This window comes from Dermacentor variabilis, chromosome 4 (assembly GCF_050947875.1).
Source record: "Dermacentor variabilis isolate Ectoservices chromosome 4, ASM5094787v1, whole genome shotgun sequence".
NCBI classification, from domain to species: Eukaryota; Metazoa; Arthropoda; class Arachnida; order Ixodida; family Ixodidae; genus Dermacentor; species Dermacentor variabilis.
The window spans coordinates 139,837,165-139,861,180 of record NC_134571.1 but is presented as its reverse complement, the minus strand read 5'-3'; the positions used below and the strand labels follow the sequence as shown (position 1 = coordinate 139,861,180).

The 24,016-nt window shown below is 45.7% G+C and overlaps 35 non-coding genes across 35 annotated transcripts; all 35 read left to right on the top strand.

Moving 5' to 3' along the window:
* The first annotated feature begins 266 nt into the window (after nucleotides 1-266).
* LOC142580680 (5S ribosomal RNA) lies at nucleotides 267-385 on the top strand. Its single transcript, XR_012827825.1, has one exon. It is a non-coding gene; the product is annotated as a 5S ribosomal RNA (ribosomal RNA).
* A 566-nt stretch (nucleotides 386-951) lies between these two features.
* Nucleotides 952-1,070, top strand: LOC142580679 (5S ribosomal RNA). Its single transcript, XR_012827824.1, has one exon. It is a non-coding gene; the product is annotated as a 5S ribosomal RNA (ribosomal RNA).
* Nucleotides 1,071-1,636: 566 nt separating this feature from the next.
* Nucleotides 1,637-1,755, top strand: LOC142580678 (5S ribosomal RNA). Its single transcript, XR_012827823.1, has one exon. It is a non-coding gene; the product is annotated as a 5S ribosomal RNA (ribosomal RNA).
* A 569-nt stretch (nucleotides 1,756-2,324) lies between these two features.
* On the top strand, nucleotides 2,325-2,443 carry LOC142580676 (5S ribosomal RNA). The gene has a single exon (XR_012827821.1). It is a non-coding gene; the product is annotated as a 5S ribosomal RNA (ribosomal RNA).
* Nucleotides 2,444-3,008: 565 nt separating this feature from the next.
* Nucleotides 3,009-3,127, top strand: LOC142580675 (5S ribosomal RNA). The gene has a single exon (XR_012827820.1). It is a non-coding gene; the product is annotated as a 5S ribosomal RNA (ribosomal RNA).
* A 564-nt stretch (nucleotides 3,128-3,691) lies between these two features.
* On the top strand, nucleotides 3,692-3,810 carry LOC142580674 (5S ribosomal RNA). The gene has a single exon (XR_012827819.1). It is a non-coding gene; the product is annotated as a 5S ribosomal RNA (ribosomal RNA).
* Nucleotides 3,811-4,372: 562 nt separating this feature from the next.
* LOC142580673 (5S ribosomal RNA) lies at nucleotides 4,373-4,491 on the top strand. Its single transcript, XR_012827818.1, has one exon. It is a non-coding gene; the product is annotated as a 5S ribosomal RNA (ribosomal RNA).
* A 562-nt stretch (nucleotides 4,492-5,053) lies between these two features.
* On the top strand, nucleotides 5,054-5,172 carry LOC142580672 (5S ribosomal RNA). Its single transcript, XR_012827817.1, has one exon. It is a non-coding gene; the product is annotated as a 5S ribosomal RNA (ribosomal RNA).
* A 566-nt stretch (nucleotides 5,173-5,738) lies between these two features.
* Nucleotides 5,739-5,857, top strand: LOC142580671 (5S ribosomal RNA). The gene has a single exon (XR_012827816.1). It is a non-coding gene; the product is annotated as a 5S ribosomal RNA (ribosomal RNA).
* Nucleotides 5,858-6,423: 566 nt separating this feature from the next.
* Nucleotides 6,424-6,542, top strand: LOC142580660 (5S ribosomal RNA). The gene has a single exon (XR_012827810.1). It is a non-coding gene; the product is annotated as a 5S ribosomal RNA (ribosomal RNA).
* A 564-nt stretch (nucleotides 6,543-7,106) lies between these two features.
* Nucleotides 7,107-7,225, top strand: LOC142580619 (5S ribosomal RNA). Its single transcript, XR_012827801.1, has one exon. It is a non-coding gene; the product is annotated as a 5S ribosomal RNA (ribosomal RNA).
* Nucleotides 7,226-7,791: 566 nt separating this feature from the next.
* LOC142580648 (5S ribosomal RNA) lies at nucleotides 7,792-7,910 on the top strand. Its single transcript, XR_012827808.1, has one exon. It is a non-coding gene; the product is annotated as a 5S ribosomal RNA (ribosomal RNA).
* Nucleotides 7,911-8,476: 566 nt separating this feature from the next.
* LOC142580636 (5S ribosomal RNA) lies at nucleotides 8,477-8,595 on the top strand. Its single transcript, XR_012827805.1, has one exon. It is a non-coding gene; the product is annotated as a 5S ribosomal RNA (ribosomal RNA).
* A 566-nt stretch (nucleotides 8,596-9,161) lies between these two features.
* LOC142580625 (5S ribosomal RNA) lies at nucleotides 9,162-9,280 on the top strand. The gene has a single exon (XR_012827803.1). It is a non-coding gene; the product is annotated as a 5S ribosomal RNA (ribosomal RNA).
* A 567-nt stretch (nucleotides 9,281-9,847) lies between these two features.
* Nucleotides 9,848-9,966, top strand: LOC142580613 (5S ribosomal RNA). Its single transcript, XR_012827799.1, has one exon. It is a non-coding gene; the product is annotated as a 5S ribosomal RNA (ribosomal RNA).
* A 566-nt stretch (nucleotides 9,967-10,532) lies between these two features.
* LOC142580602 (5S ribosomal RNA) lies at nucleotides 10,533-10,651 on the top strand. Its single transcript, XR_012827797.1, has one exon. It is a non-coding gene; the product is annotated as a 5S ribosomal RNA (ribosomal RNA).
* Nucleotides 10,652-11,213: 562 nt separating this feature from the next.
* On the top strand, nucleotides 11,214-11,332 carry LOC142580590 (5S ribosomal RNA). The gene has a single exon (XR_012827793.1). It is a non-coding gene; the product is annotated as a 5S ribosomal RNA (ribosomal RNA).
* Nucleotides 11,333-11,897: 565 nt separating this feature from the next.
* LOC142580578 (5S ribosomal RNA) lies at nucleotides 11,898-12,016 on the top strand. The gene has a single exon (XR_012827792.1). It is a non-coding gene; the product is annotated as a 5S ribosomal RNA (ribosomal RNA).
* Nucleotides 12,017-12,582: 566 nt separating this feature from the next.
* Nucleotides 12,583-12,701, top strand: LOC142580566 (5S ribosomal RNA). Its single transcript, XR_012827787.1, has one exon. It is a non-coding gene; the product is annotated as a 5S ribosomal RNA (ribosomal RNA).
* Nucleotides 12,702-13,266: 565 nt separating this feature from the next.
* Nucleotides 13,267-13,385, top strand: LOC142580561 (5S ribosomal RNA). The gene has a single exon (XR_012827784.1). It is a non-coding gene; the product is annotated as a 5S ribosomal RNA (ribosomal RNA).
* A 562-nt stretch (nucleotides 13,386-13,947) lies between these two features.
* On the top strand, nucleotides 13,948-14,066 carry LOC142580309 (5S ribosomal RNA). Its single transcript, XR_012827735.1, has one exon. It is a non-coding gene; the product is annotated as a 5S ribosomal RNA (ribosomal RNA).
* A 566-nt stretch (nucleotides 14,067-14,632) lies between these two features.
* On the top strand, nucleotides 14,633-14,751 carry LOC142580556 (5S ribosomal RNA). The gene has a single exon (XR_012827783.1). It is a non-coding gene; the product is annotated as a 5S ribosomal RNA (ribosomal RNA).
* A 562-nt stretch (nucleotides 14,752-15,313) lies between these two features.
* LOC142580544 (5S ribosomal RNA) lies at nucleotides 15,314-15,432 on the top strand. Its single transcript, XR_012827782.1, has one exon. It is a non-coding gene; the product is annotated as a 5S ribosomal RNA (ribosomal RNA).
* A 565-nt stretch (nucleotides 15,433-15,997) lies between these two features.
* On the top strand, nucleotides 15,998-16,116 carry LOC142580533 (5S ribosomal RNA). The gene has a single exon (XR_012827781.1). It is a non-coding gene; the product is annotated as a 5S ribosomal RNA (ribosomal RNA).
* Nucleotides 16,117-16,682: 566 nt separating this feature from the next.
* Nucleotides 16,683-16,801, top strand: LOC142580522 (5S ribosomal RNA). The gene has a single exon (XR_012827780.1). It is a non-coding gene; the product is annotated as a 5S ribosomal RNA (ribosomal RNA).
* A 571-nt stretch (nucleotides 16,802-17,372) lies between these two features.
* LOC142580510 (5S ribosomal RNA) lies at nucleotides 17,373-17,491 on the top strand. Its single transcript, XR_012827777.1, has one exon. It is a non-coding gene; the product is annotated as a 5S ribosomal RNA (ribosomal RNA).
* A 565-nt stretch (nucleotides 17,492-18,056) lies between these two features.
* On the top strand, nucleotides 18,057-18,175 carry LOC142580498 (5S ribosomal RNA). The gene has a single exon (XR_012827776.1). It is a non-coding gene; the product is annotated as a 5S ribosomal RNA (ribosomal RNA).
* Nucleotides 18,176-18,742: 567 nt separating this feature from the next.
* LOC142580487 (5S ribosomal RNA) lies at nucleotides 18,743-18,861 on the top strand. Its single transcript, XR_012827775.1, has one exon. It is a non-coding gene; the product is annotated as a 5S ribosomal RNA (ribosomal RNA).
* Nucleotides 18,862-19,426: 565 nt separating this feature from the next.
* On the top strand, nucleotides 19,427-19,545 carry LOC142580267 (5S ribosomal RNA). Its single transcript, XR_012827694.1, has one exon. It is a non-coding gene; the product is annotated as a 5S ribosomal RNA (ribosomal RNA).
* Nucleotides 19,546-20,111: 566 nt separating this feature from the next.
* On the top strand, nucleotides 20,112-20,230 carry LOC142580476 (5S ribosomal RNA). The gene has a single exon (XR_012827774.1). It is a non-coding gene; the product is annotated as a 5S ribosomal RNA (ribosomal RNA).
* A 566-nt stretch (nucleotides 20,231-20,796) lies between these two features.
* Nucleotides 20,797-20,915, top strand: LOC142580464 (5S ribosomal RNA). The gene has a single exon (XR_012827773.1). It is a non-coding gene; the product is annotated as a 5S ribosomal RNA (ribosomal RNA).
* Nucleotides 20,916-21,480: 565 nt separating this feature from the next.
* On the top strand, nucleotides 21,481-21,599 carry LOC142580452 (5S ribosomal RNA). The gene has a single exon (XR_012827772.1). It is a non-coding gene; the product is annotated as a 5S ribosomal RNA (ribosomal RNA).
* Nucleotides 21,600-22,164: 565 nt separating this feature from the next.
* Nucleotides 22,165-22,283, top strand: LOC142580441 (5S ribosomal RNA). The gene has a single exon (XR_012827771.1). It is a non-coding gene; the product is annotated as a 5S ribosomal RNA (ribosomal RNA).
* Nucleotides 22,284-22,852: 569 nt separating this feature from the next.
* Nucleotides 22,853-22,971, top strand: LOC142580429 (5S ribosomal RNA). The gene has a single exon (XR_012827770.1). It is a non-coding gene; the product is annotated as a 5S ribosomal RNA (ribosomal RNA).
* A 571-nt stretch (nucleotides 22,972-23,542) lies between these two features.
* Nucleotides 23,543-23,661, top strand: LOC142580288 (5S ribosomal RNA). Its single transcript, XR_012827714.1, has one exon. It is a non-coding gene; the product is annotated as a 5S ribosomal RNA (ribosomal RNA).
* Nucleotides 23,662-24,016: the final 355 nt, after the last annotated feature.

The window sequence follows — 24,016 nt, the reverse complement described above, 5'->3', positions numbered from 1 at the left end:
TATTACACGCATGCAGGTTGATAACATCACATAGACGGCAGCACATTCCAAGCCACATGTGCAAGCCGCAGAAAAGCACACACAACGTGTTACGTCCACTCTCCTCTGCACAACTCGCACACGCAATTTTCTCTTTTCTAGCGCAGATCAACAAATTGAAACCACGTAATGAGACGTTTCCGTAACCCGTAAAGACTATTCATTGTAGCTGTAGAGAGCCGATGCTCCCTTTTAGATACAGGCAGCATCGGAAACCTTCGTTTCTCGCCATCGGCCATACCATGCTGAATACGCCGGTTCTCGTCCGATCCCCGAAGCTAAGCAGCATTGGGCTCGGTCAGTACTTGGGAGGGAGACCACCTGGGAACACCGAGTGCTGATGGCACCTTTCTTTTTAATTTTTTTTTTTGCCTGCACTTCTTTTTTGTTGTTATTATTATTATTATTATTATTATTTTAGTTGGCATGTTTTGAATGTAGGCGTAAAGCTGTGGTGAGTGGACGCGCTGGCGAAATATAAACACTCATCATCCGCAGCCTCTCGTGCGTCAACATCGATCTGAACTTCGCGGGCACAAATTCAAAACGACATGAAGGACGTGGCATGATATTACGCGGAGTAATATGGCGACAAGAAGTGTCACTAATCGCGAAAATTGTTCGCATAAACTGCTAACTGCATCGCTATTACACGCATGCAGGTTGATAACATCACATAGACGGCAGCACATTCCAAGCCACATGTGCAAGCCGCAGAAAAGCACACACAACGTGTTACGTCCACTCTCCTCTGCACAACTCGCACACGCAATTTTCTCTTTTCTAGCGCAGATCAACAAATTGAAACCACGTAATGAGACGTTTCCGTAACCCGTAAAGACTATTCATTGTAGCTGTAGAGAGCCGATGCTCCCTTTTAGATACAGGCAGCATCGGAAACCTTCGTTTCTCGCCATCGGCCATACCATGCTGAATACGCCGGTTCTCGTCCGATCCCCGAAGCTAAGCAGCATTGGGCTCGGTCAGTACTTGGGAGGGAGACCACCTGGGAACACCGAGTGCTGATGGCACCTTTCTTTTTAATTTTTTTTTTTGCCTGCACTTCTTTTTTGTTGTTATTATTATTATTATTATTATTATTTTAGTTGGCATGTTTTGAATGTAGGCGTAAAGCTGTGGTGAGTGGACGCGCTGGCGAAATATAAACACTCATCATCCGCAGCCTCTCGTGCGTCAACATCGATCTGAACTTCGCGGGCACAAATTCAAAACGACATGAAGGACGTGGCATGATATTACGCGGAGTAATATGGCGACAAGAAGTGTCACTAATCGCGAAAATTGTTCGCATAAACTGCTAACTGCATCGCTATTACACGCATGCAGGTTGATAACATCACATAGACGGCAGCACATTCCAAGCCACATGTGCAAGCCGCAGAAAAGCACACACAACGTGTTACGTCCACTCTCCTCTGCACAACTCGCACACGCAATTTTCTCTTTTCTAGCGCAGATCAACAAATTGAAACCACGTAATGAGACGTTTCCGTAACCCGTAAAGACTATTCATTGTAGCTGTAGAGAGCCGATGCTCCCTTTTAGATACAGGCAGCATCGGAAACCTTCGTTTCTCGCCATCGGCCATACCATGCTGAATACGCCGGTTCTCGTCCGATCCCCGAAGCTAAGCAGCATTGGGCTCGGTCAGTACTTGGGAGGGAGACCACCTGGGAACACCGAGTGCTGATGGCACCTTTCTTTTTAATTTTTTTTTTTGCCTGCACTTCTTTTTTGTTGTTATTATTATTATTATTATTATTATTATTTTAGTTGGCATGTTTTGAATGTAGGCGTAAAGCTGTGGTGAGTGGACGCGCTGGCGAAATATAAACACTCATCATCCGCAGCCTCTCGTGCGTCAACATCGATCTGAACTTCGCGGGCACAAATTCAAAACGACATGAAGGACGTGGCATGATATTACGCGGAGTAATATGGCGACAAGAAGTGTCACTAATCGCGAAAATTGTTCGCATAAACTGCTAACTGCATCGCTATTACACGCATGCAGGTTGATAACATCACATAGACGGCAGCACATTCCAAGCCACATGTGCAAGCCGCAGAAAAGCACACACAACGTGTTACGTCCACTCTCCTCTGCACAACTCGCACACGCAATTTTCTCTTTTCTAGCGCAGATCAACAAATTGAAACCACGTAATGAGACGTTTCCGTAACCCGTAAAGACTATTCATTGTAGCTGTAGAGAGCCGATGCTCCCTTTTAGATACAGGCAGCATCGGAAACCTTCGTTTCTCGCCATCGGCCATACCATGCTGAATACGCCGGTTCTCGTCCGATCCCCGAAGCTAAGCAGCATTGGGCTCGGTCAGTACTTGGGAGGGAGACCACCTGGGAACACCGAGTGCTGATGGCACCTTTCTTTTTAATTTTTTTTTTGCCTGCACTTCTTTTTTGTTGTTATTATTATTATTATTATTATTATTTTAGTTGGCATGTTTTGAATGTAGGCGTAAAGCTGTGGTGAGTGGACGCGCTGGCGAAATATAAACACTCATCATCCGCAGCCTCTCGTGCGTCAACATCGATCTGAACTTCGCGGGCACAAATTCAAAACGACATGAAGGACGTGGCATGATATTACGCGGAGTAATATGGCGACAAGAAGTGTCACTAATCGCGAAAATTGTTCGCATAAACTGCTAACTGCATCGCTATTACACGCATGCAGGTTGATAACATCACATAGACGGCAGCACATTCCAAGCCACATGTGCAAGCCGCAGAAAAGCACACACAACGTGTTACGTCCACTCTCCTCTGCACAACTCGCACACGCAATTTTCTCTTTTCTAGCGCAGATCAACAAATTGAAACCACGTAATGAGACGTTTCCGTAACCCGTAAAGACTATTCATTGTAGCTGTAGAGAGCCGATGCTCCCTTTTAGATACAGGCAGCATCGGAAACCTTCGTTTCTCGCCATCGGCCATACCATGCTGAATACGCCGGTTCTCGTCCGATCCCCGAAGCTAAGCAGCATTGGGCTCGGTCAGTACTTGGGAGGGAGACCACCTGGGAACACCGAGTGCTGATGGCACCTTTCTTTTTAATTTTTTTTTTTGCCTGCACTTCTTTTTTGTTGTTATTATTATTATTATTATTATTATTAGTTGGCATGTTTTGAATGTAGGCGTAAAGCTGTGGTGAGTGGACGCGCTGGCGAAATATAAACACTCATCATCCGCAGCCTCTCGTGCGTCAACATCGATCTGAACTTCGCGGGCACAAATTCAAAACGACATGAAGGACGTGGCATGATATTACGCGGAGTAATATGGCGACAAGAAGTGTCACTAATCGCGAAAATTGTTCGCATAAACTGCTAACTGCATCGCTATTACACGCATGCAGGTTGATAACATCACATAGACGGCAGCACATTCCAAGCCACATGTGCAAGCCGCAGAAAAGCACACACAACGTGTTACGTCCACTCTCCTCTGCACAACTCGCACACGCAATTTTCTCTTTTCTAGCGCAGATCAACAAATTGAAACCACGTAATGAGACGTTTCCGTAACCCGTAAAGACTATTCATTGTAGCTGTAGAGAGCCGATGCTCCCTTTTAGATACAGGCAGCATCGGAAACCTTCGTTTCTCGCCATCGGCCATACCATGCTGAATACGCCGGTTCTCGTCCGATCCCCGAAGCTAAGCAGCATTGGGCTCGGTCAGTACTTGGGAGGGAGACCACCTGGGAACACCGAGTGCTGATGGCACCTTTCTTTTTAATTTTTTTTTTGCCTGCACTTCTTTTTTGTTGTTATTATTATTATTATTATTATTTTAGTTGGCATGTTTTGAATGTAGGCGTAAAGCTGTGGTGAGTGGACGCGCTGGCGAAATATAAACACTCATCATCCGCAGCCTCTCGTGCGTCAACATCGATCTGAACTTCGCGGGCACAAATTCAAAACGACATGAAGGACGTGGCATGATATTACGCGGAGTAATATGGCGACAAGAAGTGTCACTAATCGCGAAAATTGTTCGCATAAACTGCTAACTGCATCGCTATTACACGCATGCAGGTTGATAACATCACATAGACGGCAGCACATTCCAAGCCACATGTGCAAGCCGCAGAAAAGCACACACAACGTGTTACGTCCACTCTCCTCTGCACAACTCGCACACGCAATTTTCTCTTTTCTAGCGCAGATCAACAAATTGAAACCACGTAATGAGACGTTTCCGTAACCCGTAAAGACTATTCATTGTAGCTGTAGAGAGCCGATGCTCCCTTTTAGATACAGGCAGCATCGGAAACCTTCGTTTCTCGCCATCGGCCATACCATGCTGAATACGCCGGTTCTCGTCCGATCCCCGAAGCTAAGCAGCATTGGGCTCGGTCAGTACTTGGGAGGGAGACCACCTGGGAACACCGAGTGCTGATGGCACCTTTCTTTTTAATTTTTTTTTTGCCTGCACTTCTTTTTTGTTGTTATTATTATTATTATTATTATTTTAGTTGGCATGTTTTGAATGTAGGCGTAAAGCTGTGGTGAGTGGACGCGCTGGCGAAATATAAACACTCATCATCCGCAGCCTCTCGTGCGTCAACATCGATCTGAACTTCGCGGGCACAAATTCAAAACGACATGAAGGACGTGGCATGATATTACGCGGAGTAATATGGCGACAAGAAGTGTCACTAATCGCGAAAATTGTTCGCATAAACTGCTAACTGCATCGCTATTACACGCATGCAGGTTGATAACATCACATAGACGGCAGCACATTCCAAGCCACATGTGCAAGCCGCAGAAAAGCACACACAACGTGTTACGTCCACTCTCCTCTGCACAACTCGCACACGCAATTTTCTCTTTTCTAGCGCAGATCAACAAATTGAAACCACGTAATGAGACGTTTCCGTAACCCGTAAAGACTATTCATTGTAGCTGTAGAGAGCCGATGCTCCCTTTTAGATACAGGCAGCATCGGAAACCTTCGTTTCTCGCCATCGGCCATACCATGCTGAATACGCCGGTTCTCGTCCGATCCCCGAAGCTAAGCAGCATTGGGCTCGGTCAGTACTTGGGAGGGAGACCACCTGGGAACACCGAGTGCTGATGGCACCTTTCTTTTTAATTTTTTTTTTTGCCTGCACTTCTTTTTTGTTGTTATTATTATTATTATTATTATTATTTTAGTTGGCATGTTTTGAATGTAGGCGTAAAGCTGTGGTGAGTGGACGCGCTGGCGAAATATAAACACTCATCATCCGCAGCCTCTCGTGCGTCAACATCGATCTGAACTTCGCGGGCACAAATTCAAAACGACATGAAGGACGTGGCATGATATTACGCGGAGTAATATGGCGACAAGAAGTGTCACTAATCGCGAAAATTGTTCGCATAAACTGCTAACTGCATCGCTATTACACGCATGCAGGTTGATAACATCACATAGACGGCAGCACATTCCAAGCCACATGTGCAAGCCGCAGAAAAGCACACACAACGTGTTACGTCCACTCTCCTCTGCACAACTCGCACACGCAATTTTCTCTTTTCTAGCGCAGATCAACAAATTGAAACCACGTAATGAGACGTTTCCGTAACCCGTAAAGACTATTCATTGTAGCTGTAGAGAGCCGATGCTCCCTTTTAGATACAGGCAGCATCGGAAACCTTCGTTTCTCGCCATCGGCCATACCATGCTGAATACGCCGGTTCTCGTCCGATCCCCGAAGCTAAGCAGCATTGGGCTCGGTCAGTACTTGGGAGGGAGACCACCTGGGAACACCGAGTGCTGATGGCACCTTTCTTTTTAATTTTTTTTTTTGCCTGCACTTCTTTTTTGTTGTTATTATTATTATTATTATTATTATTTTAGTTGGCATGTTTTGAATGTAGGCGTAAAGCTGTGGTGAGTGGACGCGCTGGCGAAATATAAACACTCATCATCCGCAGCCTCTCGTGCGTCAACATCGATCTGAACTTCGCGGGCACAAATTCAAAACGACATGAAGGACGTGGCATGATATTACGCGGAGTAATATGGCGACAAGAAGTGTCACTAATCGCGAAAATTGTTCGCATAAACTGCTAACTGCATCGCTATTACACGCATGCAGGTTGATAACATCACATAGACGGCAGCACATTCCAAGCCACATGTGCAAGCCGCAGAAAAGCACACACAACGTGTTACGTCCACTCTCCTCTGCACAACTCGCACACGCAATTTTCTCTTTTCTAGCGCAGATCAACAAATTGAAACCACGTAATGAGACGTTTCCGTAACCCGTAAAGACTATTCATTGTAGCTGTAGAGAGCCGATGCTCCCTTTTAGATACAGGCAGCATCGGAAACCTTCGTTTCTCGCCATCGGCCATACCATGCTGAATACGCCGGTTCTCGTCCGATCCCCGAAGCTAAGCAGCATTGGGCTCGGTCAGTACTTGGGAGGGAGACCACCTGGGAACACCGAGTGCTGATGGCACCTTTCTTTTTAATTTTTTTTTGCCTGCACTTCTTTTTTGTTGTTATTATTATTATTATTATTATTATTTTAGTTGGCATGTTTTGAATGTAGGCGTAAAGCTGTGGTGAGTGGACGCGCTGGCGAAATATAAACACTCATCATCCGCAGCCTCTCGTGCGTCAACATCGATCTGAACTTCGCGGGCACAAATTCAAAACGACATGAAGGACGTGGCATGATATTACGCGGAGTAATATGGCGACAAGAAGTGTCACTAATCGCGAAAATTGTTCGCATAAACTGCTAACTGCATCGCTATTACACGCATGCAGGTTGATAACATCACATAGACGGCAGCACATTCCAAGCCACATGTGCAAGCCGCAGAAAAGCACACACAACGTGTTACGTCCACTCTCCTCTGCACAACTCGCACACGCAATTTTCTCTTTTCTAGCGCAGATCAACAAATTGAAACCACGTAATGAGACGTTTCCGTAACCCGTAAAGACTATTCATTGTAGCTGTAGAGAGCCGATGCTCCCTTTTAGATACAGGCAGCATCGGAAACCTTCGTTTCTCGCCATCGGCCATACCATGCTGAATACGCCGGTTCTCGTCCGATCCCCGAAGCTAAGCAGCATTGGGCTCGGTCAGTACTTGGGAGGGAGACCACCTGGGAACACCTAGTGCTGATGGCACCTTTCTTTTTAATTTTTTTTTTTGCCTGCACTTCTTTTTTGTTGTTATTATTATTATTATTATTATTATTTTAGTTGGCATGTTTTGAATGTAGGCGTAAAGCTGTGGTGAGTGGACGCGCTGGCGAAATATAAACACTCATCATCCGCAGCCTCTCGTGCGTCAACATCGATCTGAACTTCGCGGGCACAAATTCAAAACGACATGAAGGACGTGGCATGATATTACGCGGAGTAATATGGCGACAAGAAGTGTCACTAATCGCGAAAATTGTTCGCATAAACTGCTAACTGCATCGCTATTACACGCATGCAGGTTGATAACATCACATAGACGGCAGCACATTCCAAGCCACATGTGCAAGCCGCAGAAAAGCACACACAACGTGTTACGTCCACTCTCCTCTGCACAACTCGCACACGCAATTTTCTCTTTTCTAGCGCAGATCAACAAATTGAAACCACGTAATGAGACGTTTCCGTAACCCGTAAAGACTATTCATTGTAGCTGTAGAGAGCCGATGCTCCCTTTTAGATACAGGCAGCATCGGAAACCTTCGTTTCTCGCCATCGGCCATACCATGCTGAATACGCCGGTTCTCGTCCGATCCCCGAAGCTAAGCAGCATTGGGCTCGGTCAGTACTTGGGAGGGAGACCACCTGGGAACACCGAGTGCTGATGGCACCTTTCTTTTTAATTTTTTTTTTTGCCTGCACTTCTTTTTTGTTGTTATTATTATTATTATTATTATTATTTTAGTTGGCATGTTTTGAATGTAGGCGTAAAGCTGTGGTGAGTGGACGCGCTGGCGAAATATAAACACTCATCATCCGCAGCCTCTCGTGCGTCAACATCGATCTGAACTTCGCGGGCACAAATTCAAAACGACATGAAGGACGTGGCATGATATTACGCGGAGTAATATGGCGACAAGAAGTGTCACTAATCGCGAAAATTGTTCGCATAAACTGCTAACTGCATCGCTATTACACGCATGCAGGTTGATAACATCACATAGACGGCAGCACATTCCAAGCCACATGTGCAAGCCGCAGAAAAGCACACACAACGTGTTACGTCCACTCTCCTCTGCACAACTCGCACACGCAATTTTCTCTTTTCTAGCGCAGATCAACAAATTGAAACCACGTAATGAGACGTTTCCGTAACCCGTAAAGACTATTCATTGTAGCTGTAGAGAGCCGATGCTCCCTTTTAGATACAGGCAGCATCGGAAACCTTCGTTTCTCGCCATCGGCCATACCATGCTGAATACGCCGGTTCTCGTCCGATCCCCGAAGCTAAGCAGCATTGGGCTCGGTCAGTACTTGGGAGGGAGACCACCTGGGAACACCGAGTGCTGATGGCACCTTTCTTTTTAATTTTTTTTTTTGCCTGCACTTCTTTTTTGTTGTTATTATTATTATTATTATTATTATTTTAGTTGGCATGTTTTGAATGTAGGCGTAAAGCTGTGGTGAGTGGACGCGCTGGCGAAATATAAACACTCATCATCCGCAGCCTCTCGTGCGTCAACATCGATCTGAACTTCGCGGGCACAAATTCAAAACGACATGAAGGACGTGGCATGATATTACGCGGAGTAATATGGCGACAAGAAGTGTCACTAATCGCGAAAATTGTTCGCATAAACTGCTAACTGCATCGCTATTACACGCATGCAGGTTGATAACATCACATAGACGGCAGCACATTCCAAGCCACATGTGCAAGCCGCAGAAAAGCACACACAACGTGTTACGTCCACTCTCCTCTGCACAACTCGCACACGCAATTTTCTCTTTTCTAGCGCAGATCAACAAATTGAAACCACGTAATGAGACGTTTCCGTAACCCGTATAGACTATTCATTGTAGCTGTAGAGAGCCGATGCTCCCTTTTAGATACAGGCAGCATCGGAAACCTTCGTTTCTCGCCATCGGCCATACCATGCTGAATACGCCGGTTCTCGTCCGATCCCCGAAGCTAAGCAGCATTGGGCTCGGTCAGTACTTGGGAGGGAGACCACCTGGGAACACCGAGTGCTGATGGCACCTTTCTTTTTAATTTTTTTTTTTTGCCTGCACTTCTTTTTTGTTGTTATTATTATTATTATTATTATTATTTTAGTTGGCATGTTTTGAATGTAGGCGTAAAGCTGTGGTGAGTGGACGCGCTGGCGAAATATAAACACTCATCATCCGCAGCCTCTCGTGCGTCAACATCGATCTGAACTTCGCGGGCACAAATTCAAAACGACATGAAGGACGTGGCATGATATTACGCGGAGTAATATGGCGACAAGAAGTGTCACTAATCGCGAAAATTGTTCGCATAAACTGCTAACTGCATCGCTATTACACGCATGCAGGTTGATAACATCACATAGACGGCAGCACATTCCAAGCCACATGTGCAAGCCGCAGAAAAGCACACACAACGTGTTACGTCCACTCTCCTCTGCACAACTCGCACACGCAATTTTCTCTTTTCTAGCGCAGATCAACAAATTGAAACCACGTAATGAGACGTTTCCGTAACCCGTAAAGACTATTCATTGTAGCTGTAGAGAGCCGATGCTCCCTTTTAGATACAGGCAGCATCGGAAACCTTCGTTTCTCGCCATCGGCCATACCATGCTGAATACGCCGGTTCTCGTCCGATCCCCGAAGCTAAGCAGCATTGGGCTCGGTCAGTACTTGGGAGGGAGACCACCTGGGAACACCGAGTGCTGATGGCACCTTTCTTTTTAATTTTTTTTTTTGCCTGCACTTCTTTTTTGTTGTTATTATTATTATTATTATTATTATTTTAGTTGGCATGTTTTGAATGTAGGCGTAAAGCTGTGGTGAGTGGACGCGCTGGCGAAATATAAACACTCATCATCCGCAGCCTCTCGTGCGTCAACATCGATCTGAACTTCGCGGGCACAAATTCAAAACGACATGAAGGACGTGGCATGATATTACGCGGAGTAATATGGCGACAAGAAGTGTCACTAATCGCGAAAATTGTTCGCATAAACTGCTAACTGCATCGCTATTACACGCATGCAGGTTGATAACATCACATAGACGGCAGCACATTCCAAGCCACATGTGCAAGCCGCAGAAAAGCACACACAACGTGTTACGTCCACTCTCCTCTGCACAACTCGCACACGCAATTTTCTCTTTTCTAGCGCAGATCAACAAATTGAAACCACGTAATGAGACGTTTCCGTAACCCGTAAAGACTATTCATTGTAGCTGTAGAGAGCCGATGCTCCCTTTTAGATACAGGCAGCATCGGAAACCTTCGTTTCTCGCCATCGGCCATACCATGCTGAATACGCCGGTTCTCGTCCGATCCCCGAAGCTAAGCAGCATTGGGCTCGGTCAGTACTTGGGAGGGAGACCACCTGGGAACACCGAGTGCTGATGGCACCTTTCTTTTTAATTTTTTTTTTGCCTGCACTTCTTTTTTGTTGTTATTATTATTATTATTATTATTTTAGTTGGCATGTTTTGAATGTAGGCGTAAAGCTGTGGTGAGTGGACGCGCTGGCGAAATATAAACACTCATCATCCGCAGCCTCTCGTGCGTCAACATCGATCTGAACTTCGCGGGCACAAATTCAAAACGACATGAAGGACGTGGCATGATATTACGCGGAGTAATATGGCGACAAGAAGTGTCACTAATCGCGAAAATTGTTCGCATAAACTGCTAACTGCATCGCTATTACACGCATGCAGGTTGATAACATCACATAGACGGCAGCACATTCCAAGCCACATGTGCAAGCCGCAGAAAAGCACACACAACGTGTTACGTCCACTCTCCTCTGCACAACTCGCACACGCAATTTTCTCTTTTCTAGCGCAGATCAACAAATTGAAACCACGTAATGAGACGTTTCCGTAACCCGTAAAGACTATTCATTGTAGCTGTAGAGAGCCGATGCTCCCTTTTAGATACAGGCAGCATCGGAAACCTTCGTTTCTCGCCATCGGCCATACCATGCTGAATACGCCGGTTCTCGTCCGATCCCCGAAGCTAAGCAGCATTGGGCTCGGTCAGTACTTGGGAGGGAGACCACCTGGGAACACCGAGTGCTGATGGCACCTTTCTTTTTAATATTTTTTTTGCCTGCACTTCTTTTTTGTTGTTATTATTATTATTATTATTATTATTTTAGTTGGCATGTTTTGAATGTAGGCGTAAAGCTGTGGTGAGTGGACGCGCTGGCGAAATATAAACACTCATCATCCGCAGCCTCTCGTGCGTCAACATCGATCTGAACTTCGCGGGCACAAATTCAAAACGACATGAAGGACGTGGCATGATATTACGCGGAGTAATATGGCGACAAGAAGTGTCACTAATCGCGAAAATTGTTCGCATAAACTGCTAACTGCATCGCTATTACACGCATGCAGGTTGATAACATCACATAGACGGCAGCACATTCCAAGCCACATGTGCAAGCCGCAGAAAAGCACACACAACGTGTTACGTCCACTCTCCTCTGCACAACTCGCACACGCAATTTTCTCTTTTCTAGCGCAGATCAACAAATTGAAACCACGTAATGAGACGTTTCCGTAACCCGTAAAGACTATTCATTGTAGCTGTAGAGAGCCGATGCTCCCTTTTAGATACAGGCAGCATCGGAAACCTTCGTTTCTCGCCATCGGCCATACCATGCTGAATACGCCGGTTCTCGTCCGATCCCCGAAGCTAAGCAGCATTGGGCTCGGTCAGTACTTGGGAGGGAGACCACCTGGGAACACCGAGTGCTGATGGCACCTTTCTTTTTAATTTTTTTTTTTGCCTGCACTTCTTTTTTGTTGTTATTATTATTATTATTATTATTATTTTAGTTGGCATGTCTTGAATGTAGGCGTAAAGCTGTGGTGAGTGGACGCGCTGGCGAAATATAAACACTCATCATCCGCAGCCTCTCGTGCGTCAACATCGATCTGAACTTCGCGGGCACAAATTCAAAACGACATGAAGGACGTGGCATGATATTACGCGGAGTAATATGGCGACAAGAAGTGTCACTAATCGCGAAAATTGTTCGCATAAACTGCTAACTGCATCGCTATTACACGCATGCAGGTTGATAACATCACATAGACGGCAGCACATTCCAAGCCACATGTGCAAGCCGCAGAAAAGCACACACAACGTGTTACGTCCACTCTCCTCTGCACAACTCGCACACGCAATTTTCTCTTTTCTAGCGCAGATCAACAAATTGAAACCACGTAATGAGACGTTTCCGTAACCCGTAAAGACTATTCATTGTAGCTGTAGAGAGCCGATGCTCCCTTTTAGATACAGGCAGCATCGGAAACCTTCGTTTCTCGCCATCGGCCATACCATGCTGAATACGCCGGTTCTCGTCCGATCCCCGAAGCTAAGCAGCATTGGGCTCGGTCAGTACTTGGGAGGGAGACCACCTGGGAACACCGAGTGCTGATGGCACCTTTCTTTTTAATTTTTTTTTTGCCTGCACTTCTTTTTTGTTGTTATTATTATTATTATTATTATTATTTTAGTTGGCATGTTTAGAATGTAGGCGTAAAGCTGTGGTGAGTGGACGCGCTGGCGAAATATAAACACTCATCATCCGCAGCCTCTCGTGCGTCAACATCGATCTGAACTTCGCGGGCACAAATTCAAAACGACATGAAGGACGTGGCATGATATTACGCGGAGTAATATGGCGACAAGAAGTGTCACTAATCGCGAAAATTGTTCGCATAAACTGCTAACTGCATCGCTATTACACGCATGCAGGTTGATAACATCACATAGACGGCAGCACATTCCAAGCCACATGTGCAAGCCGCAGAAAAGCACACACAACGTGTTACGTCCACTCTCCTCTGCACAACTCGCACACGCAATTTTCTCTTTTCTAGCGCAGATCAACAAATTGAAGCCACGTAATGAGACGTTTCCGTAACCCGTAAAGACTATTCATTGTAGCTGTAGAGAGCCGATGCTCCCTTTTAGATACAGGCAGCATCGGAAACCTTCGTTTCTCGCCATCGGCCATACCATGCTGAATACGCCGGTTCTCGTCCGATCCCCGAAGCTAAGCAGCATTGGGCTCGGTCAGTACTTGGGAGGGAGACCACCTGGGAACACCGAGTGCTGATGGCACCTTTCTTTTTAATTTTTTTTTTGCCTGCACTTCTTTTTTGTTGTTATTATTATTATTATTATTATTTTAGTTGGCATGTTTTGAATGTAGGCGTAAAGCTGTGGTGAGTGGACGCGCTGGCGAAATATAAACACTCATCATCCGCAGCCTCTCGTGCGTCAACATCGATCTGAACTTCGCGGGCACAAATTCAAAACGACATGAAGGACGTGGCATGATATTACGCGGAGTAATATGGCGACAAGAAGTGTCACTAATCGCGAAAATTGTTCGCATAAACTGCTAACTGCATCGCTATTACACGCATGCAGGTTGATAACATCACATAGACGGCAGCACATTCCAAGCCACATGTGCAAGCCGCAGAAAAGCACACACAACGTGTTACGTCCACTCTCCTCTGCACAACTCGCACACGCAATTTTCTCTTTTCTAGCGCAGATCAACAAATTGAAACCACGTAATGAGACGTTTCCGTAACCCGTAAAGACTATTCATTGTAGCTGTAGAGAGCCGATGCTCCCTTTTAGATACAGGCAGCATCGGAAACCTTCGTTTCTCGCCATCGGCCATACCATGCTGAATACGCCGGTTCTCGTCCGATCCCCGAAGCTAAGCAGCATTGGGCTCGGTCAGTACTTGGGAGGGAGACCACCTGGGAACACCGAGTGCTGACGGCACCTTTCTTTTTAATTTTTTTTTTTGCCTGCACTTCTTTTTTGTTGTTATTATTATTATTATTATTATTATTTTAGTTGGCATGTTTTGAATGTAGGCGTAAAGCTGTGGTGAGTGGACGCGCTGGCGAAATATAAACACTCATCATCCGCAGCCTCTCGTGCGTCAACATCGATCTGAACTTCGCGGGCACAAATTCAAAACGACATGAAGGACGTGGCATGATATTACGCGGAGTAATATGGCGACAAGAAGTGTCACTAATCGCGAAAATTGTTCGCATAAACTGCTAACTGCATCGCTATTACACGCATGCAGGTTGATAACATCACATAGACGGCAGCACATTCCAAGCCACATGTGCAAGCCGCAGAAAAGCACACACAACGTGTTACGTCCACTCTCCTCTGCACAACTCGCACACGCAATTTTCTCTTTTCTAGCGCAGATCAACAAATTGAAACCACGTAATGAGACGTTTCCGTAACCCGTAAAGACTATTCATTGTAGCTGTAGAGAGCCGATGCTCCCTTTTAGATACAGGCAGCATCGGAAACCTTCGTTTCTCGCCATCGGCCATACCATGCTGAATACGCCGGTTCTCGTCCGATCCCCGAAGCTAAGCAGCATTGGGCTCGGTCAGTACTTGGGAGGGAGACCACCTGGGAACACCGAGTGCTGATGGCACCTTTCTTTTTAATTTTTTTTTTGCCTGCACTTCTTTTTTGTTGTTATTATTATTATTATTATTATTTTAGTTGGCATGTTTTGAATGTAGGCGTAAAGCTGTGGTGAGTGGACGCGCTGGCGAAATATAAACACTCATCATCCGCAGCCTCTCGTGCGTCAACATCGATCTGAACTTCGCGGGCACAAATTCAAAACGACATGAAGGACGTGGCATGATATTACGCGGAGTAATATGGCGACAAGAAGTGTCACTAATCGCGAAAATTGTTCGCATAAACTGCTAACTGCATCGCTATTACACGCATGCAGGTTGATAACATCACATAGACGGCAGCACATTCCAAGCCACATGTGCAAGCCGCAGAAAAGCACACACAACGTGTTACGTCCACTCTCCTCTGCACAACTCGCACACGCAATTTTCTCTTTTCTAGCGCAGATCAACAAATTGAAACCACGTAATGAGACGTTTCCGTAACCCGTAAAGACTATTCATTGTAGCTGTAGAGAGCCGATGCTCCCTTTTAGATACAGGCAGCATCGGAAACCTTCGTTTGTCGCCATCGGCCATACCATGCTGAATACGCCGGTTCTCGTCCGATCCCCGAAGCTAAGCAGCATTGGGCTCGGTCAGTACTTGGGAGGGAGACCACCTGGGAACACCGAGTGCTGATGGCACCTTTCTTTTTAATTTTTTTTTTGCCTGCACTTCTTTTTTGTTGTTATTATTATTATTATTATTATTATTTTAGTTGGCATGTTTTGAATGTAGGCGTAAAGCTGTGGTGAGTGGACGCGCTGGCGAAATATAAACACTCATCATCCGCAGCCTCTCGTGCGTCAACATCGATCTGAACTTCGCGGGCACAAATTCAAAACGACATGAAGGACGTGGCATGATATTACGCGGAGTAATATGGCGACAAGAAGTGTCACTAATCGCGAAAATTGTTCGCATAAACTGCTAACTGCATCGCTATTACACGCATGCAGGTTGATAACATCACATAGACGGCAGCACATTCCAAGCCACATGTGCAAGCCGCAGAAAAGCACACACAACGTGTTACGTCCACTCTCCTCTGCACAACTCGCACACGCAATTTTCTCTTTTCTAGCGCAGATCAACAAATTGAAACCACGTAATGAGACGTTTCCGTAACCCGTAAAGACTATTCATTGTAGCTGTAGAGAGCCGATGCTCCCTTTTAGATACAGGCAGCATCGGAAACCTTCGTTTCTCGCCATCGGCCATACCATGCTGAATACGCCGGTTCTCGTCCGATCCCCGAAGCTAAGCAGCATTGGGCTCGGTCAGTACTTGGGAGGGAGACCACCTGGGAACACCGAGTGCTGATGGCACCTTTCTTTTTAATTTTTTTTTTTGCCTGCACTTCTTTTTTGTTGTTATTATTATTATTATTATTATTATTTTAGTTGGCATGTCTTGAATGTAGGCGTAAAGCTGTGGTGAGTGGACGCGCTGGCGAAATATAAACACTCATCATCCGCAGCCTCTCGTGCGTCAACATCGATCTGAACTTCGCGGGCACAAATTCAAAACGACATGAAGGACGTGGCATGATATTACGCGGAGTAATATGGCGACAAGAAGTGTCACTAATCGCGAAAATTGTTCGCATAAACTGCTAACTGCATCGCTATTACACGCATGCAGGTTGATAACATCACATAGACGGCAGCACATTCCAAGCCACATGTGCAAGCCGCAGAAAAGCACACACAACGTGTTACGTCCACTCTCCTCTGCACAACTCGCACACGCAATTTTCTCTTTTCTAGCGCAGATCAACAAATTGAAACCACGTAATGAGACGTTTCCGTAACCCGTAAAGACTATTCATTGTAGCTGTAGAGAGCCGATGCTCCCTTTTAGATACAGGCAGCATCGGAAACCTTCGTTTCTCGCCATCGGCCATACCATGCTGAATACGCCGGTTCTCGTCCGATCCCCGAAGCTAAGCAGCATTGGGCTCGGTCAGTACTTGGGAGGGAGACCACCTGGGAACACCGAGTGCTGATGGCACCTTTCTTTTTAATTTTTTTTTTGCCTGCACTTCTTTTTTGTTGTTATTATTATTATTATTATTATTATTATTATTTTAGTTGGCATGTTTTGAATGTAGGCGTAAAGCTGTGGTGAGTGGACGCGCTGGCGAAATATAAACACTCATCATCCGCAGCCTCTCGTGCGTCAACATCGATCTGAACTTCGCGGGCACAAATTCAAAACGACATGAAGGACGTGGCATGATATTACGCGGAGTAATATGGCGACAAGAAGTGTCACTAATCGCGAAAATTGTTCGCATAAACTGCTAACTGCATCGCTATTACACGCATGCAGGTTGATAACATGACATAGACGGCAGCACATTCCAAGCCACATGTGCAAGCCGCAGAAAAGCACACACAACGTGTTACGTCCACTCTCCTCTGCACAACTCGCACACGCAATTTTCTCTTTTCTAGCGCAGATCAACAAATTGAAACCACGTAATGAGACGTTTCCGTAACCCGTAAAGACTATTCATTGTAGCTGTAGAGAGCCGATGCTCCCTTTTAGATACAGGCAGCATCGGAAACCTTCGTTTCTCGCCATCGGCCATACCATGCTGAATACGCCGGTTCTCGTCCGATCCCCGAAGCTAAGCAGCATTGGGCTCGGTCAGTACTTGGGAGGGAGACCACCTGGGAACACCGAGTGCTGATGGCACCTTTCTTTTTAATTTTTTTTTTGCCTGCACTTCTTTTTTGTTGTTATTATTATTATTATTATTATTATTTTAGTTGGCATGTTTTGAATGTAGGCGTAAAGCTGTGGTGAGTGGACGCGCTGGCGAAATATAAACACTCATCATCCGCAGCCTCTCGTGCGTCAACATCGATCTGAACTTCGCGGGCACAAATTCAAAACGACATGAAGGACGTGGCATGATATTACGCGGAGTAATATAGCGACAAGAAGTGTCACTAATCGCGAAAATTGTTCGCATAAACTGCTAACTGCATCGCTATTACACGCATGCAGGTTGATAACATCACATAGACGGCAGCACATTCCAAGCCACATGTGCAAGCCGCAGAAAAGCACACACAACGTGTTACGTCCACTCTCCTCTGCACAACTCGCACACGCAATTTTCTCTTTTCTAGCGCAGATCAACAAATTGAAACCACGTAATGAGACGTTTCCGTAACCCGTAAAGACTATTCATTGTAGCTGTAGAGAGCCGATGCTCCCTTTTAGATACAGGCAGCATCGGAAACCTTCGTTTCTCGCCATCGGCCATACCATGCTGAATACGCCGGTTCTCGTCCGATCCCCGAAGCTAAGCAGCATTGGGCTCGGTCAGTACTTGGGAGGGAGACCACCTGGGAACACCGAGTGCTGATGGCACCTTTCTTTTTAATTTTTTTTTTTTGCCTGCACTTCTTTTTTGTTGTTATTATTATTATTATTATTATTATTTTAGTTGGCATGTTTTGAATGTAGGCGTAAAGCTGTGGTGAGTGGACGCGCTGGCGAAATATAAACACTCATCATCCGCAGCCTCTCGTGCGTCAACATCGATCTGAACTTCGCGGGCACAAATTCAAAACGACATGAAGGACGTGGCATGATATTACGCGGAGTAATATGGCGACAAGAAGTGTCACTAATCGCGAAAATTGTTCGCATAAACTGCTAACTGCATCGCTATTACACGCATGCAGGTTGATAACATCACATAGACGGCAGCACATTCCAAGCCACATGTGCAAGCCGCAGAAAAGCACACACAACGTGTTACGTCCACTCTCCTCTGCACAACTCGCACACGCAATTTTCTCTTTTCTAGCGCAGATCAACAAATTGAAACCACGTAATGAGACGTTTCCGTAACCCGTAAAGACTATTCATTGTAGCTGTAGAGAGCCGATGCTCCCTTTTAGATACAGGCAGCATCGGAAACCTTCGTTTCTCGCCATCGGCCATACCATGCTGAATACGCCGGTTCTCGTCCGATCCCCGAAGCTAAGCAGCATTGGGCTCGGTCAGTACTTGGGAGGGAGACCACCTGGGAACACCGAGTGCTGATGGCACCTTTCTTTTTAATTTTTTTTTTGCCTGCACTTCTTTTTTGTTGTTATTATTATTATTATTATTATTATTTTAGTTGGCATGTTTTGAATGTAGGCGTAAAGCTGTGGTGAGTGGACGCGCTGGCGAAATATAAACACTCATCATCCGCAGCCTCTCGTGCGTCAACATCGATCTGAACTTCGCGGGCACAAATTCAAAACGACATGAAGGACGTGGCATGATATTACGCGGAGTAATATGGCGACAAGAAGTGTCACTAATCGCGAAAATTGTTCGCATAAACTGCTAACTGCATCGCTATTACACGCATGCAGGTTGATAACATCACATAGACGGCAGCACATTCCAAGCCACATGTGCAAGCCGCAGAAAAGCACACACAACGTGTTACGTCCACTCTCCTCTGCACAACTCGCACACGCAATTTTCTCTTTTCTAGCGCAGATCAACAAATTGAAACCACGTAATGAGACGTTTCCGTAACCCGTAAAGACTATTCATTGTAGCTGTAGAGAGCCGATGCTCCCTTTTAGATACAGGCAGCATCGGAAACCTTCGTTTCTCGCCATCGGCCATACCATGCTGAATACGCCGGTTCTCGTCCGATCCCCGAAGCTAAGCAGCATTGGGCTCGGTCAGTACTTGGGAGGGAGACCACCTGGGAACACCGAGTGCTGGTGGCACCTTTCTTTTTAATTTTTTTTTTTGCCTGCACTTCTTTTTTGTTGTTATTATTATTATTATTATTATTATTTTAGTTGGCATGTTTTGAATGTAGGCGTAAAGCTGTGGTGAGTGGACGCGCTGGCGAAATATAAACACTCATCATCCGCAGCCTCTCGTGCGTCAACATCGATCTGAACTTCGCGGGCACAAATTCAAAACGACATGAAGGACGTGGCATGATATTACGCGGAGTAATATGGCGACAAGAAGTGTCACTAATCGCGAAAATTGTTCGCATAAACTGCTAACTGCATCGCTATTACACGCATGCAGGTTGATAACATCACATAGACGGCAGCACATTCCAAGCCACATGTGCAAGCCGCAGAAAAGCACACACAACGTGTTACGTCCACTCTCCTCTGCACAACTCGCACACGCAATTTTCTCTTTTCTAGCGCAGATCAACAAATTGAAACCACGTAATGAGACGTTTCCGTAACCCGTAAAGACTATTCATTGTAGCTGTAGAGAGCCGATGCTCCCTTTTAGATACAGGCAGCATCGGAAACCTTCGTTTCTCGCCATCGGCCATACCATGCTGAATACGCCGGTTCTCGTCCGATCCCCGAAGCTAAGCAGCATTGGGCTCGGTCAGTACTTGGGAGGGAGACCACCTGGGAACACCGAGTGCTGATGGCACCTTTCTTTTTAATTTTTTTTTTTGCCTGCACTTCTTTTTTGTTGTTATTATTATTATTATTATTATTATTTTAGTTGGCATGTTTTGAATGTAGGCGTAAAGCTGTGGTGAGTGGACGCGCTGGCGAAATATAAACACTCATCATCCGCAGCCTCTCGTGCGTCAACATCGATCTGAACTTCGCGGGCACAAATTCAAAACGACATGAAGGACGTGGCATGATATTACGCGGAGTAATATGGCGACAAGAAGTGTCACTAATCGCGAAAATTGTTCGCATAAACTGCTAACTGCATCGCTATTACACGCATGCAGGTTGATAACATCACATAGACGGCAGCACATTCCAAGCCACATGTGCAAGCCGCAGAAAAGCACACACAACGTGTTACGTCCACTCTCCTCTGCACAACTCGCACACGCAATTTTCTCTTTTCTAGCGCAGATCAACAAATTGAAACCACGTAATGAGACGTTTCCGTAACCCGTAAAGACTATTCATTGTAGCTGTAGAGAGCCGATGCTCCCTTTTAGATACAGGCAGCATCGGAAACCTTCGTTTCTCGCCATCGGCCATACCATGCTGAATACGCCGGTTCTCGTCCGATCCCCGAAGCTAAGCAGCATTGGGCTCGGTCAGTACTTGGGAGGGAGACCACCTGGGAACACCGAGTGCTGATGGCACCTTTCTTTTTAATTTTTTTTTTGCCTGCACTTCTTTTTTGTTGTTATTATTATTATTATTATTATTATTTTAGTTGGCATGTTTTGAATGTAGGCGTAAAGCTGTGGTGAGTGGACGCGCTGGCGAAATATAAACACTCATCATCCGCAGCCTCTCGTGCGTCAACATCGATCTGAACTTCGCGGGCACAAATTCAAAACGACATGAAGGACGTGGCATGATATTACGCGGAGTAATATGGCGACAAGAAGTGTCACTAATCGCGAAAATTGTTCGCATAAACTGCTAACTGCATCGCTATTACACGCATGCAGGTTGATAACATCACATAGACGGCAGCACATTCCAAGCCACATGTGCAAGCCGCAGAAAAGCACACACAACGTGTTACGTCCACTCTCCTCTGCACAACTCGCACACGCAATTTTCTCTTTTCTAGCGCAGATCAACAAATTGAAACCACGTAATGAGACGTTTCCGTAACCCGTAAAGACTATTCATTGTAGCTGTAGAGAGCCGATGCTCCCTTTTAGATACAGGCAGCATCGGAAACCTTCGTTTCTCGCCATCGGCCATACCATGCTGAATACGCCGGTTCTCGTCCGATCCCCGAAGCTAAGCAGCATTGGGCTCGGTCAGTACTTGGGAGGGAGACCACCTGGGAACACCGAGTGCTGATGGCACCTTTCTTTTTAATTTTTTTTTTGCCTGCACTTCTTTTTTGTTGTTATTATTATTATTATTATTATTATTTTAGTTGGCATGTTTTGAATGTAGGCGTAAAGCTGTGGTGAGTGGACGCGCTGGCGAAATATAAACACTCATCATCCGCAGCCTCTCGTGCGTCAACATCGATCTGAACTTCGCGGGCACAAATTCAAAACGACATGAAGGACGTGGCATGATATTACGCGGAGTAATATGGCGACAAGAAGTGTCACTAATCGCGAAAATTGTTCGCATAAACTGCTAACTGCATCGCTATTACACGCATGCAGGTTGATAACATCACATAGACGGCAGCACATTCCAAGCCACATGTGCAAGCCGCAGAAAAGCACACACAACGTGTTACGTCCACTCTCCTCTGCACAACTCGCACACGCAATTTTCTCTTTTCTAGCGCAGATCAACAAATTGAAACCACGTAATGAGACGTTTCCGTAACCCGTAAAGACTATTCATTGTAGCTGTAGAGAGCCGATGCTCCCTTTTAGATACAGGCAGCATCGGAAACCTTCGTTTCTCGCCATCGGCCATACCATGCTGAATACGCCGGTTCTCGTCCGATCCCCGAAGCTAAGCAGCATTGGGCTCGGTCAGTACTTGGGAGGGAGACCACCTGGGAACACCGAGTGCTGATGGCACCTTTCTTTTTAATTTTTTTTTTTGCCTGCACTTCTTTTTTGTTGTTATTATTATTATTATTATTATTATTATTTTAGTTGGCATGTTTTGAATGTAGGCGTAAAGCTGTGGTGAGTGGACGCGCTGGCGAAATATAAACACTCATCATCCGCAGCCTCTCGTGCGTCAACATCGATCTGAACTTCGCGGGCACAAATTCAAAACGACATGAAGGACGTGGCATGATATTACGCGGAGTAATATGGCGACAAGAAGTGTCACTAATCGCGAAAATTGTTCGCATAAACTGCTAACTGCATCGCTATTACACGCATGCAGGTTGATAACATCACATAGACGGCAGCACATTCCAAGCCACATGTGCAAGCCGCAGAAAAGCACACACAACGTGTTACGTCCACTCTCCTCTGCACAACTCGCACACGCAATTTTCTCTTTTCTAGCGCAGATCAACAAATTGAAACCACGTAATGAGACGTTTCCGTAACCCGTAAAGACTATTCATTGTAGCTGTAGAGAGCCGATGCTCCCTTTTAGATACAGGCAGCATCGGAAACCTTCGTTTCTCGCCATCGGCCATACCATGCTGAATACGCCGGTTCTCGTCCGATCCCCGAAGCTAAGCAGCATTGGGCTCGGTCAGTACTTGGGAGGGAGACCACCTGGGAACACCGAGTGCTGATGGCACCTTTCTTTTTAATTTTTTTTTTGCCTGCACTTCTTTTTTGTTGTTATTATTATTATTATTATTATTATTATTATTTTAGTTGGCATGTTTTGAATGTAGGCGTAAAGCTGTGGTGAGTGGACGCGCTGGCGAAATATAAACACTCATCATCCGCAGCCTCTCGTGCGTCAACATCGATCTGAACTTCGCGGGCACAAATTCAAAACGACATGAAGGACGTGGCATGATATTACGCGGAGTAATATGGGGACAAGAAGTGTCACTAATCGCGAAAATTGTTCGCATAAACTGCTAACTGCATCGCTATTACACGCATGCAGGTTGATAACATCACATAGACGGCAGCACATTCCAAGCCACATGTGCAAGCCGCAGAAAAGCACACACAACGTGTTACGTCCACTCTCCTCTGCACAACTCGCACACGCAATTTTCTCTTTTCTAGCGCAGATCAACAAATTGAAACCACGTAATGAGACGTTTCCGTAACCCGTAAAGACTATTCATTGTAGCTGTAGAGAGCCGATGCTCCCTTTTAGATACAGGCAGCATCGGAAACCTTCGTTTCTCGCCATCGGCCATTCCATGCTGAATACGCCGGTTCTCGTCCGATCCCCGAAGCTAAGCAGCATTGGGCTCGGTCAGTACTTGGGAGGGAGACCACCTGGGAACACCGAGTGCTGATGGCACCTTTCTTTTTAATTTTTTTTTTTGCCTGCACTTCTTTTTTGTTGTTATTATTATTATTATTATTATTATTTTAGTTGGCATGTTTTGAATGTAGGCGTAAAGCTGTGGTGAGTGGACGCGCTGGCGAAATATAAACACTCATCATCCGCAGCCTCTCGTGCGTCAACATCGATCTGAACTTCGCGGGCACAAATTCAAAACGACATGAAGGACGTGGCATGGTATTACGCGGAGTAATATGGCGACAAGAAGTGTCACTAATCGCGAAAATTGTTCGCATAAACTGCTAACTGCATCGCTATTACACGCATGCAGGTTGATAACATCACATAGACGGCAGCACATTCCAAGCCA